This window comes from Pan paniscus, chromosome 9, assembly GCF_029289425.2.
Source record: "Pan paniscus chromosome 9, NHGRI_mPanPan1-v2.0_pri, whole genome shotgun sequence".
NCBI classification, from domain to species: Eukaryota; Metazoa; Chordata; class Mammalia; order Primates; family Hominidae; genus Pan; species Pan paniscus.
In genome coordinates, this window is record NC_073258.2 from 42,524,149 (window position 1) to 42,536,824 (window position 12,676).

General features: G+C 39.4%; 1 protein-coding gene across 17 annotated transcripts in view; it reads right to left on the reverse strand.

The window, feature by feature from the left end:
- LRRC4C (leucine rich repeat containing 4C) overlaps positions 1 to 12,676 on the reverse strand; it is a 1,357,112-nt gene that overhangs the window by 178,371 nt on the left and 1,166,065 nt on the right. For 6 of the 17 annotated variants that reach the window (XM_003830973.6, XM_034932423.4, XM_034932422.3 and 3 more), the window contains exon 1: positions 141 to 2,112. The exons of the other annotated variants lie outside the window; for them this stretch is intronic. The gene's annotated coding sequence lies outside the window, so the exon portion shown is untranslated. Of the gene's footprint in view, positions 1 to 140; positions 2,113 to 12,676 lie in introns of those variants that run through there. 17 annotated transcript variants of the gene reach the window in all.

The following is a 12,676-nucleotide window of genomic DNA, read 5'->3' on the forward strand; positions in this document are numbered from 1 at the left end:
ACCCATTCCCTTATTTTCTGGCCCCCAATAGCCAGTTCTTTAAAAAAAACACCAAAGGGGGAGAGAGGATAAAGAGACCAAGAACACCAAATTAACTGACATTTTCTTCACCAATAAATAAGAAAATAAGGGTCACTCACTGTATTTCAGACTGATCACAGCGACATCCAGATGGAAATCCAGGTGGTTAAGAACAAGAGAAAACGCATGATCTTGATACCAAAAGGAATAAAAATTTAAAAAAAAGGAGGTTGATGAAGAAAAATCCAACTGCAATTATCCGTCAATTTTAGTCAACATAGGCACAAATCCAACTGTGCTCTGCTGGTTTCTCTCCCCCAATCAATGCCTCATTCTGCCGCGGTCAACTTTTCTTCTCTGAAATTTCTTTGCAGATGTATTATTAATTTCCTCTCCTCTTGTGGGAAATTCAAAAAGAAAAGAAAACACCACCACACCAGTTCTTTACTTTGCTAAAAAAGCCCCAAACTTTTCATTCCAAAAATATCTCCTTGGCTCACTTTCTCCTTTATAGAGAAAAATGAACATACTTTTTTCTTTGTGAATCCTCGGTTCTTCATTTCCAATCATCCTTTTTTTAGGGGCGGGGGAGGGGAACAGCTGCTTTAAGATTTTTTATTTATGTCAGAACACACCAACCCCCGCGGGTCTAACTCTGGTTTATTTCATTCTTGAATGCTCCCTGTGTGCACATATACACATTTGTGTTAAGATCCAGGGCTCAGAAGAAAAAGCTTCGTTCTTCCTTCTCTCTTGCACAATCAGTTTATCCATTGCGTTCGGTTCCAGGAGAAAGCTGCGTCCCGCATCCTTCATTTTTGCAAGGCACCCAACAGCCACCACCACCAAAAAAAAAGTCTCCTTTTACATGGTCGATTCCTCTCCCCAGCCTCCCCTTCGAAGAATTTGGGGAGCAACTTCCCCCCCACTCTCCATCCTTCCGGCCGGCCCCTTCGCCAAAGATCTGATTAGATTTCTCATCACAACCCAGTGCGCAATTGAATTTTTGATTTCAGCCACCCGGCCAGCCACCTTCCCCTCTCCCCTCCAAACTCCGGTTATATCCTGTCTCCTTCCCTCCACCGCCTCTGCAATTTCATAATCTCACGTTAAATGGAGTGCGGGGGGCGGGGGCGGGGGCGGGGGCGGAGGTAGTGGAGGAAAATTTCAAGGCTCCGTCAGCTGTCAAGAAGAAACCCATTCCTCCCCCCGCTACTTTTTTTTTTTTTTCTTTTTAAGGCTCGGGGTGCCTTTCCTTCCTCTGTCCCCGCCCCCACCCCCAGCACCCGGTCCAGATCCTCCAGGTGTTGCAGAACTCCGCGGTCGGGGCCGGGATCACGGGGGAGACGCAGGATGCGGTCCCTCGCCGGTGGCCCCTGCCAGCCCCCGGGTCCCCTTCTCCTCCATCAGCCGGCAGTGGCTCCGGGAGCGCCGAGGTGATGGAAGTTGAGACTGGGGCTTTTATTTCAAATGGGGAGGGCGAAGTGAGGGGACAGACAGGGTGGTAGGCAAATTAAAAAAAAACACACACACGAAAAAAGAAAGAAAAAAAGAAAAAGAAGAAAAAAAGAAAAAGGAAGAAAACGGGTAAAAAAAAAATTTCCCTAATCGCTGGCTCTTCTCATCCTTCTCAAATGCAACTGCAGCTTTGATCTCATTTCCAGCTGCGTTGGGTACATTTTGGAGCCACAAGTTGGTTCCCGTTGGCGCAGACCTTCCCGATGCCTGCTAGTCCTCTGCGAGGAGACGCGTTCTCGGGAGCGCAGCTGCTCCGCGCCGTCCTTAGCGCCATCGCCCTGGCTCACGGCTCCCTGCGCGGCAGAAACCCCAGTCCCCTTCCATCCACTTCGGTTTGAACTCTCTTCCTCCCCCTCCCTCTGCTCTCTCCCCTCTTTTTCTCCCAAACAAATGCTCTCCCAGCGCCGGCGGCAGCTCTTGCCAGCCCAGGCTTTCTCTCGACCAATGCCACGTCCTGACGCTTAGGGTCCTAGCTTCCAAAAGCTCCTTTCGGACTGCAGTCGCCTTCCCTCCTCTGCCCCTCTTTCTTTCCCCTTTTCCTTTCCCTTTCTCTGCTTGTGATCAGTAAAATACAATTACCCAATTACCTCCCATCATCTTAGCACTGATTGGTCAATTGCATTAACACTTGAAGTCAGGGAAGAGGGGATTGGAGCTTCAGAGATGTGGCTCTGCTGCCACCTGGAGGGCAGAGCCAGAACAGCTGAGTCTAAAAGCAACCCCCACGCTGGGAGGTTCAGGCTGTGTGGGAGAAGTCAAGTTTTTTCAAAAAGCTTGCCTGTTTTCATGCAGAAATCCAGGAGTTTTGAGCTACAAAGAGGAAGACATTAAAATAAAATCACCACTAAGATTCAAAATTATCACCAAACACACAAAGCTGTTGCTTTCAGGTTGCAGGTTAAGAGCCTCTCCCAGTCAAGCACACTGGTCCCAAGCTGAGGATTAACACAGTACTATTGCTCAGCCGGGCGCGGTGTCTCACGCCTGTAATCCCAGCCCTTTGGGAAGCCAAGGTGGGCGGATCATGAGGTCAGGAGATCGAGAACAACCTGCCCAACATTGTGAAACCCCGTCCCTGCTAAAAATACAAAAATTAGCCGGGAGTGATGGCGCTCGTCTGTAATCCCAGCTACTCGGGAGACTGAGGCAGGAGAATTGCTTGAACCCGGGAGACGGAGGTTGCAGTGAGCCGAGATTGGGCCATTGCACTCCAGCCTGGGCGACAAGAGCAAGACTCCGTCTCAAATAAATAATAAAATAAAATAAAATAAAAGAATAGGCTCATCAGAAAGAATCCAGAGTAGCTTAAAAGCTACTCGGGAGGGAGGCTGCGGTCGAGCAGGATAATCTTACCAGGAGGAAGCAACTGTAAAGGCGAGATAGTAGCCTTCAGCCTATGCAGTGTTGCAGTAAATTGGCCTGTTCAGTTTGTACAAGACATCCAGGACAGCTTGACAACTCAATTCCAACATCCCCTGCTCCAGGATGTGGACTTTTCCATCAACTCGTGTTAGAGAAATAGTTGGCACATTTCAAATTCACTGGGTCTCCTTAGAGGGACTGGGCCAACAAAATAATGCTATTAATATTATGTTTACATTGGTTTCTTTCTCCAATGTATAATTTTCATAAGGCCCTTTCAGTAATCTATGGGCATTCACTTTATGTCATTTATGTATGTAACCTTGAGATATGAATCAATAAAATTAGGAATGATAATTTAAACAGTACTATATATATATATGGAATAGATTAAATAAATGTTCCTCTGTTTTGTGTGCCCTAAGTAATGATCTTTGCGCTGATTTTCTTTATTTTTGAGAGAACAGAATATGTACTTGGTTTAAAAACACTTTTAAAGAAAGTGAGTAAATCATAATGGAAGGTAGCATCAAACAGAAAGGAGAAAAGATTTATTAAGAGAACATCAGAGACATATCTAAGTTTATACAAAATGCTATTTTTTTCCTCTTCTGTTCCCATTATACTACACGGTATTTCCTTGCTTAGAGTTAAAAAAATTTCATCTGTAATGTTCTTTGCATACTGAGAGCATGCTGTAACGTGCATCTCAGATGTCAGTACATGCAAGGGGAAAGACTTTTCCTTACACATGGATTGTGATTTATTGTAATTTCCCCATCTTTTTGGAGAGCTTTGATGTTATGAATTACATGAAAATGTGAATTTCTCGAGGGTTAATGGCATTGCTTCTATTTTTAAGTGAATGCTGTATTGATTGATTCAAAACACTAGTGGGCAGTTGACTTTAATTTGTGTTTTGAAGCTCTTACCCTTATATGCCAATTATAGTTTATCCACTAATAAATGATTAAAAAGTACATTCACTAGCTGCACTAGATAGCTTCAAAGGAGTCTATCCTCTGATTCTGAAGTAAGCTAGAAGCCATTTGAAATGAAAATTTTCTTTTTAGGGATTTTGACAGCAAAGGAAGGCCAATGATTTGTTTTTTTCAGAGCTGATTATTAGCTCTCTACCAGACATCTTTAATACTATCAGAATGAATTAATCTATTAGGCAAAGCAGCAGGGACAGATAAGTGCTATTTGGCCAAAAGGGAAAAAGGAACAGCTTCCCTTTCCTGTTAACCTTCCCCTTCAGCAGCTACAGTATCTTTACCCACATCATTGACTCATTCACACTATATGACCTTGAATTCGTCACATGGCTTTCATTTTTAGATTTAGATTGAACCAGTCATTATTGAGCATCCATATGGCATGGTTTTTTGTTACACTTTTCTCATATATATCACCTTATTTAGTACTCAAAACAACACCCTGAGAGATTTTGAAGATGGAAAAAATGAAGCTTAAAATCACAAACTTGGTAAATGACACAGCCAAAATTTGAACCCAGATCTACTCAATGCCAGTTCTTCCAGTTTTGCGATAACATTAAGGTTTTGGTAACATGGGGAACAGCTGTATATCAATTATCAGCATGCAGGCTGTCATTTTCTGCCCTGAATGCCAGGCATGAATTTGTAACCCTTTCAGAGGATGGCAATACCACATTTGTCACTGAATGACCTCACCCAAAAAGAATTGGAATAAGTAGTAGACAAGCTAACTGTCATGAAAGTACACACGCAAACCAAATTGTTGCTGGAAAAAAACATAATTATAGATATTTATGCAGTAGAGGTTGCCAGGTACTATTAACAATGACAGAGTATGTGTTCAAGTAAAAATTTTTATAAAAGCTCTTTTAGAAGAAATAATATTACACCACCACCCTTCCCATTAGCCCATCTAGTTACCAAAAGCATGGAGAGGACAAAATGCTTATTGAAATGACATGACTTGGGAGAAAAGGAGGCACAGTGCTAGCATGCTAGATTTGTTCTATGGACATGCAGATTTCTACTTTTGTTCTTCTCTGATTTGTAGATGTGAGTCATTAAACAAAATGTTATCTTATTTCACTGTATGTTCGTGACTATAGCTGGTGTAATCTTTAGCAAACAGCAGGGGACAGCATCTTGTAATCAGAAATGCAGAATAGTAAATAGAACAAATTCAGTAACTTTGCTTAAAAATAAAAAAGTGAATGTGTCTATTGTGTTTATTAATTGGATTTAACAAGCTGTAGGCAACTCTATTGAAGCACAATACATACTTAAAGTTTGTGTCTTTATGCTGTGTTATAAATCCTGGAAATAAATATTCTCTTTTCACTTCCAATAGTATTACATAGGGACCAGAATATCCTCCGGGATAATCGTATCAAGCTTGCCTGTATAGTCACACGTAATGACATGTGAATTAATTTCATTAAAACAACTTATTTTTTCAAAACTACTTTGAATTTAAAATTCAATACTCAGCAGGAGTTTACTAAACATTTTACATTAGATAATATTCTATAGATATTGTATTTTGGAACTAGATGATATCCTAATAATCCTCTATTCTTTATTTCTTGAAATATAGATAAAAGATCCTAAAGTCCTAAATACTGATGTGCAAATTTCTGCTTTTTTTTCAAGGTCCCCCCCCGACCCATGATGGCTACTTCTCCACTCAGCCCTCATCCCATGTAGTCTTATTTTTTGTTCTCTCATACTTTTTAACATTTGTTTTAATAACTAGCATTTAATGAGAGCTTGCGAGTGCCAAGCCTGTCTCTATGTATGTTACATATTTCAGTTAATGTAATCCTTCCAACAATCTTATGAAGTAGGTGCCATTGATGAAATTGGAGTTGAGGTTAAATAAGGGCACCTAGCTAGGAAGTGATAGAGGCAAGATTGTAACTCAGGTTATTTCATCTCAGAGGTTGTGGTTATAACACATATTTCCTACTATTACTTATTGTGATGGATAGAAATGATTTGCTTATGTCTATGTCCCCCTCCAACCCCCAAACCATAATTGATTTCACAAGAGCATTGTCTGTATTTCTAATGCTTTGTACACCGTTGAGTGAATAAATGTCTAAGATAATGCTCTTAGGAAATGGAAAGACCTACATTTTTTGGTCTCTTACCGACTATTCTTTTCACTGTGGTGCACAAAATTCTAAAAAGATGAGATACTTATAATTATTAAAATAGAAAAGCTAAGAGAAGATGCCACCAAATAAGATGATTTCAGCAATGAAGTATAACTTTTGAATCAGTTAGCAATGAGTGCATAATAAACCATTTGAAATCTTAATAGCTAAAAACAACAATCATTTATTATTTCTCATGACTCTAAAGGCTGGTCAGAAATTGGTTAAGTGGCTCTTTTTGATCTAGTGGCTGAGTTAACTGCTTGCTGATCTAGAATGGTCTCAGCTATAGTCACTGGTGCAACTGGGCTCCACCCCACATACATCTCTCTCTCTCTTCTTCAGCTTGGACCAAGCATATTTCTTGGCAATGGCAGAAATCCAAGAGAGCAAGCAGAAGATCATGAGTACCTTCTCAGGCTTCTGTGTGAATAGTATCAGCTAACTTCCCATTGTCCAAAGAAAATCACTTAGTTGAGCCCATTGTCAGGGAATAGGGCAGGCCATTCCACCTTCAAGGGGAGGTGTATTAGTCTGTTTTCACATTGCTATAAAGATATACCCAAGACAGGCTAATTTATAAAGAAAATAGGTTTAATTGACTCACAGTTCCACATGTCTGGGGAGGCCTCAGGAAACTTACAATTATGGCAGAAGGGGAAGAAGCATGTCTTACATGGTGGCAGGTGGCAGAAAGCTAGGAAGAGCAGGGAAAACTGCCTTACAAAATCAGCAGATCTCCTGAGAACTCATTCACTATTTTGAAAAGAGCATAGGGGGAAATGCTCCCATGATGCAATCACCTCCCATGAGGTCCCTCCCCCAACACGTGGCAATTACAATTTGGATTACAATTCAAGATGAGATTTGGGTGGGGACGCAGAGCCAGACCATATCAGGAGGTTACTGCAAAGTTGTATAAAATGAAAGCAAGTGGAGAATCAGAGTGATCATTGCAATCAACTACAACCTCTCTCCCTTATGAATAACAAAGGTCCTTAGTGATTACTGGGGTTTGCTGGAAAGAAAGTGTCCACATTAGTGACCATCTAATCAGTCACTTATTTAAACATACGCATAATGATCCCCAATTACGTGCCAAGCATTATGGAAATCATCACTAACTCCTCTGTCACCTTTACTTTCCTGATAGCACCTGTTGATGCTGTCTCAGGAATGGCTCATAGATGTGTGCCAAAGAGAGTGTACCTATTTCTCTTTATTGCTTTAGAGAGAACACTATCAGGTTCCTGAGTGGACTCTGCCACTCACCTTTCTTCTTACCCATTCTAGCTCCTCTCTAGTACCAGCTAGCTTGTGTAAAAGGAAAGTAGATGAGAGAGAAGTTTAAATGAACAAACATTAAAAGGAAAATCTGTTCCATATGTACAATGACAAGATACCACAACATTGAACAAAACTATTTGTAATGCATAGGAAAAGATTCATAGTTTAAATACAAAAATAGTTCTTGAAATAGCTAACATGAATGGGAAAAATACTTGAATAGCCAATTAAATGAAGAACTAGTTATTTTAACATGTATTGGGACCTATGTTGCTTAACACAGTGCCTGGTCCTTTGACCTCTTAATAAATTTTGATTGACTAGATGAATGAACTGTCCACTTGGTTGGGGGAAGAACGTGGATAGATAGTAGCTATGCTAATTACAATCAATGGCGAGATAATATGGTCAGAATTTTACAGAAGTGTAAAGAGCTGGGGATGGAAGACAGAGGAGACAGTAGCTACCTCAATGTGGGGCCAGACCAAGAGGATTTCACAAATAGAAACTGTATTAGGCTGTCCTTGCATTGCTATACCAAATACTTGACACTGGGTGATTGATAAGAAAACAGGTTGAATTGGCTCATGGTTCTGCTCTACAGGAAGCATGGTAGCATATGCTTCTGGGGAGGCCTCAGGGAGCTTATACTCATTGTGGAAGGCAATGTGAGAACATGGTGGGAGCAGGAGTAAGAGAGAGAGAAAGGGGAGGTGCTACTGACTTTTAAATGACAAGATTTCACAAGAACTCACTAACATGAGGAGAGTACCAAAGGGGATGGTGCTAAACCATTCATGAGAAATCTGCCTACATGATCCAGTCATGTCCCTCCTGGCCCCACCTCCAACATTAGGGATTACAATTTGACATGAGACTCAACAGGGACACAGATCCAAACCATATCAGAAACGCTAATGTGTTCAAGGCTTCATGAATGTGGATGTAGTTGATGATTGCAGAATTGCCCATTTGGCAGCCAGAGGACAAAGAACAAAATGCATTCTAAGAAAAAATAATTTGTTACCCAAAGATTAACAGAGTTAAAGCTTAACTAACTTACAAACTCAGCTATGGTTGAAGTGATCAACTATTAGATGCCATGTACAGATCCAAAGAATCCAGCTTTTGAAATACAGTCATTCCTCTGTATCTGTGGGGAATTGATTCCAGGATCCCAGCAGACTGCAAAATCTGAGGATGCTCGATCCCTTATATAAAATAGTATAGTATTTGCATGTAATCTGTGGACAGCCTCACATACATTTTAAATCGTATCTAGATTACTTACCTAATACAATCCTAATTCAATGCCTACACGTCACTTCATTCTTCAGGATTCAATGTAATACCCAGCACTTGGCAAATTCAAGGTTTGCTTTTTGAAACTCTGTGAAGTTTTTATTTCTTAAGAGGCAGAGTCTAGCTCTGTTGCTCAGGCTAGAATGCAGTGGTACAATCCTGGCTCACTACAGCCCGGAACTCCCGGGCTCAAGCGATTCTCTCACGTCAGTCTCCAGAAGAGCTAGGACAGGTGTGAGCACTGTACCAGGCTCTCTGGAAGGTTTCTGATCTGTGATTGGTTGAATCCACAGATGGGAAACCCACAGATATGGAGGGTTACCCATTGATAATCTTCCTAGGAGGATATCAATCACTAAAGAAGCTTGGGAAGGAAGGGCATTGGCGAAGGGGAGCATGTTGACAGATAATTCTCCCTTTTTCAGACCACATGAGGCAACATGACAAATTTGAGGAGTGACTTAAAGTAATAAGAAGAAAGCTGAAAGAAACAATGGTATGACAATTTGGCAACCACTTCTGAATGGCCTTCAACTCAGTTATCTTTTACATATCCTTTCTAAATAGTGACCCAATCACTTTAAAAACACAATCTCCTTTATTAAATGTTTCTAAGGGAGAAGGTATGTGTGCATAGATACTATGTGGTAGTATTTTTGTACTGTCTAAATTAGGAATCTTTGCACTGGGAAGAAAATTGCCCATAAAGGTATCTTTAAAACTTCACCAGGAATTAGGAGATGGTGTGAATCCAGTTGTGTAATTTGGAAAGACAGCTGCATTTTATACAGCTAAATCAGCACTTGATACTAAACAATTCCTAAAGAATGTCACTTTATTTTAGCATCAGCCATGCAGTGCAGATTCAAGAAATGATAGCCTTGTTTTCCCCACCGCATTACTATTGTGCTTTCAGAAGATGAAGGCATAGATTTCAAAATTGAGTTCTCTTCACATTGAAGATTCATTTAGCACATCTGTGGTTCCAGGCCTCCAGCTGATTTAGTCGCTCATGATTGAAATAATGTTAAACAATTTGCATTTTTAAATGTCCAGGTCTCTAATATACACACTTTTAAGAGACAAAAATGACTCTGTAAGGGATGCTGTAGACTTATGAAAAAATCATTTATGATATTGACACCGAAAATGGAGACACCTTTATCACCTGAATAAAATAATGCCTTGAAAAATGAAAATAAGTATGTATAAAGAAATAAAGACTTTCAAAATGGAAGGGGCTAAGGAATCCTTTGATTCACTATACATATCTACCTAATCCATCAAAAACTGTGTTAGTTTTATAGGAGCAATAAGAGATAAAATAAATATGCTTGTGGCTAATAAAGACTGTGGGGTATGTCCCAGATTTGTGGTCTCCTTGCATGGAGTGAACACAGAGTAACTGTTACGTGAGTGAGTGTTTGACATTTTATCACAACCTTCAATTGACAATCTTGAAAAGGATTTCTAGTGAAATTTTAAGAATATTTATGGAAGTTCGCATTTTCACTAGGATAACAATTATGTCACATTGAATTTCAATTTTTTACTTTAATTCTTATGAACGTTTCCACAATCTTTTGTTATTGTTCTTATTTATTTTAGGGGTTCCATTAAAAAGGCCACAGGGATTTTTCACTACTGTCAATTGTGTTTCTTTGACCTCTATGGTTAAAGAATGGTAAAATTATGATTATCAGAACAAAGTTTCTTTGAAGAGGCCCATCCTTCTTTTCTGTCTTTTTTTTTATTCCTTTATAATAGCCCAAGGCCTGAACCTTAAGCAGTTCCCTTCTCCAGAAGAATGATACTAAATACAATAATTTGTACATAGGTGCTAACACTTTAGTACTATCCAATTCAATCCATTTATGTATTGAATGAGCAAATATTTATTGAATATCAATTTCAGTGGGTTCTGTATATACTATGACTTAGCAATGCTTTAGTAACTTTTCATCATTTCCCAGACACACTTATATTTTTGTAAAAGATTACTGTATATTTAGAAAGGGTGTATGCTTGATCCAAGAAAACAGCGTGGAGTCGAGCCAAGAACAGCAAGTCTGGAATTTCATAGACCTCAGTCTGAATCTGACAAACATTCATTGTTTGTGCTTTAGGAGAACTGCAAATACTTTAAGGCTGGAACTTAAGGGAAATGTGTGGCAGGGAAGAAGATAAAATGCCAAGAAATGAACCTCCATATAACAGCCACATCAAGAATTATTATTTTTTTCTTTTTGGGGAGTTTTTTCAAACGGTAAAGGAACATCACTGGGGGCTAATAAGAAGTGACATGATAAGTTTGGGGTCTACAAAAGTTATCCCAGAGGCAGTATGCAGATGAATCAGAGAAGAACAACTGAAAACCAGAGAGAAATTGGGAAACTTGGAGGTTACGAGGATCTAAACAAAGGTAGAAGATCTGGAGTTGGAGAGAGAAAGGTGGGTATAAGAAATGTCAAGGGTTAGAATCTACAAAGTTTTATTAATTTGCATATTTGTTTGTGTATGTGTGTGAGTGTGTGCACGTGTGATATTCTATTTGGCGGCCATGCATAACTCTCAATCAATATAACGAAGTACTCCCTCAAAATAATGCTCTATGAACATGGGATGGGCTTCCTTATAAGGGTGATTTTCCTGCCACTGGAGTAGCTCAATCATAGGCTGCAAGTTGTGGTTAGGCCTTTAAGGCAAGCTTATATTAGATTAGGAATTCCTAAACATTGTGCCTGCTTAAATTTCCACTGGAGCTAAATGAGAAGAGTAAGGCCATTATAGTGGGATTGTCCTATTAATTACTTGAATTTAAAGCAAGAATCTTCAATTTGTGATTAATTCTTATAATTTTACAATTAAAACTTTTTTTTCTTTTATTTAGTTTTGTTTTAAAATGCAAATATCTGACAAAAGAAAACTTGAAAGCACTATACTGGGCCACTTGTATGTTCACTTTAAGGACATAAAAAGTGTTAAAGTCTGGGCCTCAGCAGACTTATAGCCTTTGAGAGACCTTTGGGCTTTTAGATTTTATGCTTTTATTAGAATATTTCTGCCTGATGAAGTGCTTTCAGGTAGATCAACAGAGCAATGTGATTGAATATTATTCAACCTTTCATAAACCAATTGTCTTAAACTATAATTGCAGGAAATGCTCCCAAAAGTTTCCAAGTGCAGCCTTTTCAAAAGCCAAATTCTAAAGTGAAATTGATGACATCTTACAAACACTTGCTCAAAGGTTCCTTTTGCAGTAAAATACAACACTGAAAAAATGTTAGGAGCCAAATTGCCAACATCATTCACCAAAGTCAACTATTTCAGAAGCTCCCTCCATAGAGGCCTACAGACCTGTATCAAGTCATTTTCCACTTGTAATTTGGGGATATTGAGGGGCCTGGAAGACCTAGCTCTTTTTCCTTAAGGTGCTGCTGACAAGTAATGCAATTAAATTAAGCTTCAACTCATAGGAGGGTGCCTCTAAGTGCCTGTACAGTTAAATGCCACCAGATTTCAAATGAAAATGATGTGAATTAATTTCCTGAGAAGAACAAAAAGAAAAGGAAAGTCAAGAAGAAACACAGCTTCTGGTAACATAATACGTAGATTAATGGCACCCACTGATTGACTGAAGTGTCAAAAAACACATCTTTCAGATATAAATGAAGCTACTGAAAGAGTTTGGGGTTTTGCTCACTCTCTTTTATTCAAACGAAATATTAACTAATAAAGTCAAGGTAAAATTAGTTTTTCTTAGTATCTTTAACTTCTTCTCTACCTCAGAAGCTACCCTTTTAGACAAGAAAGTCTAGTGAAAGAGGGTAAGATTCATTCAAAGGCATCTCATTATACCAGAAATAAAATTAAAATACCTTGTATTGACTTATAAAATCCTCTTTTACCTGGCTTCAAATTCTCAACTTCTTTTAGACTTTCAACCTTTTTTTTTTTTGAGACAGAGTCTTGCTCTGTCGCCCAGGCTGGAGTGCAGTGACGCGATCTCGGCTCACTGCAACCTCCGCC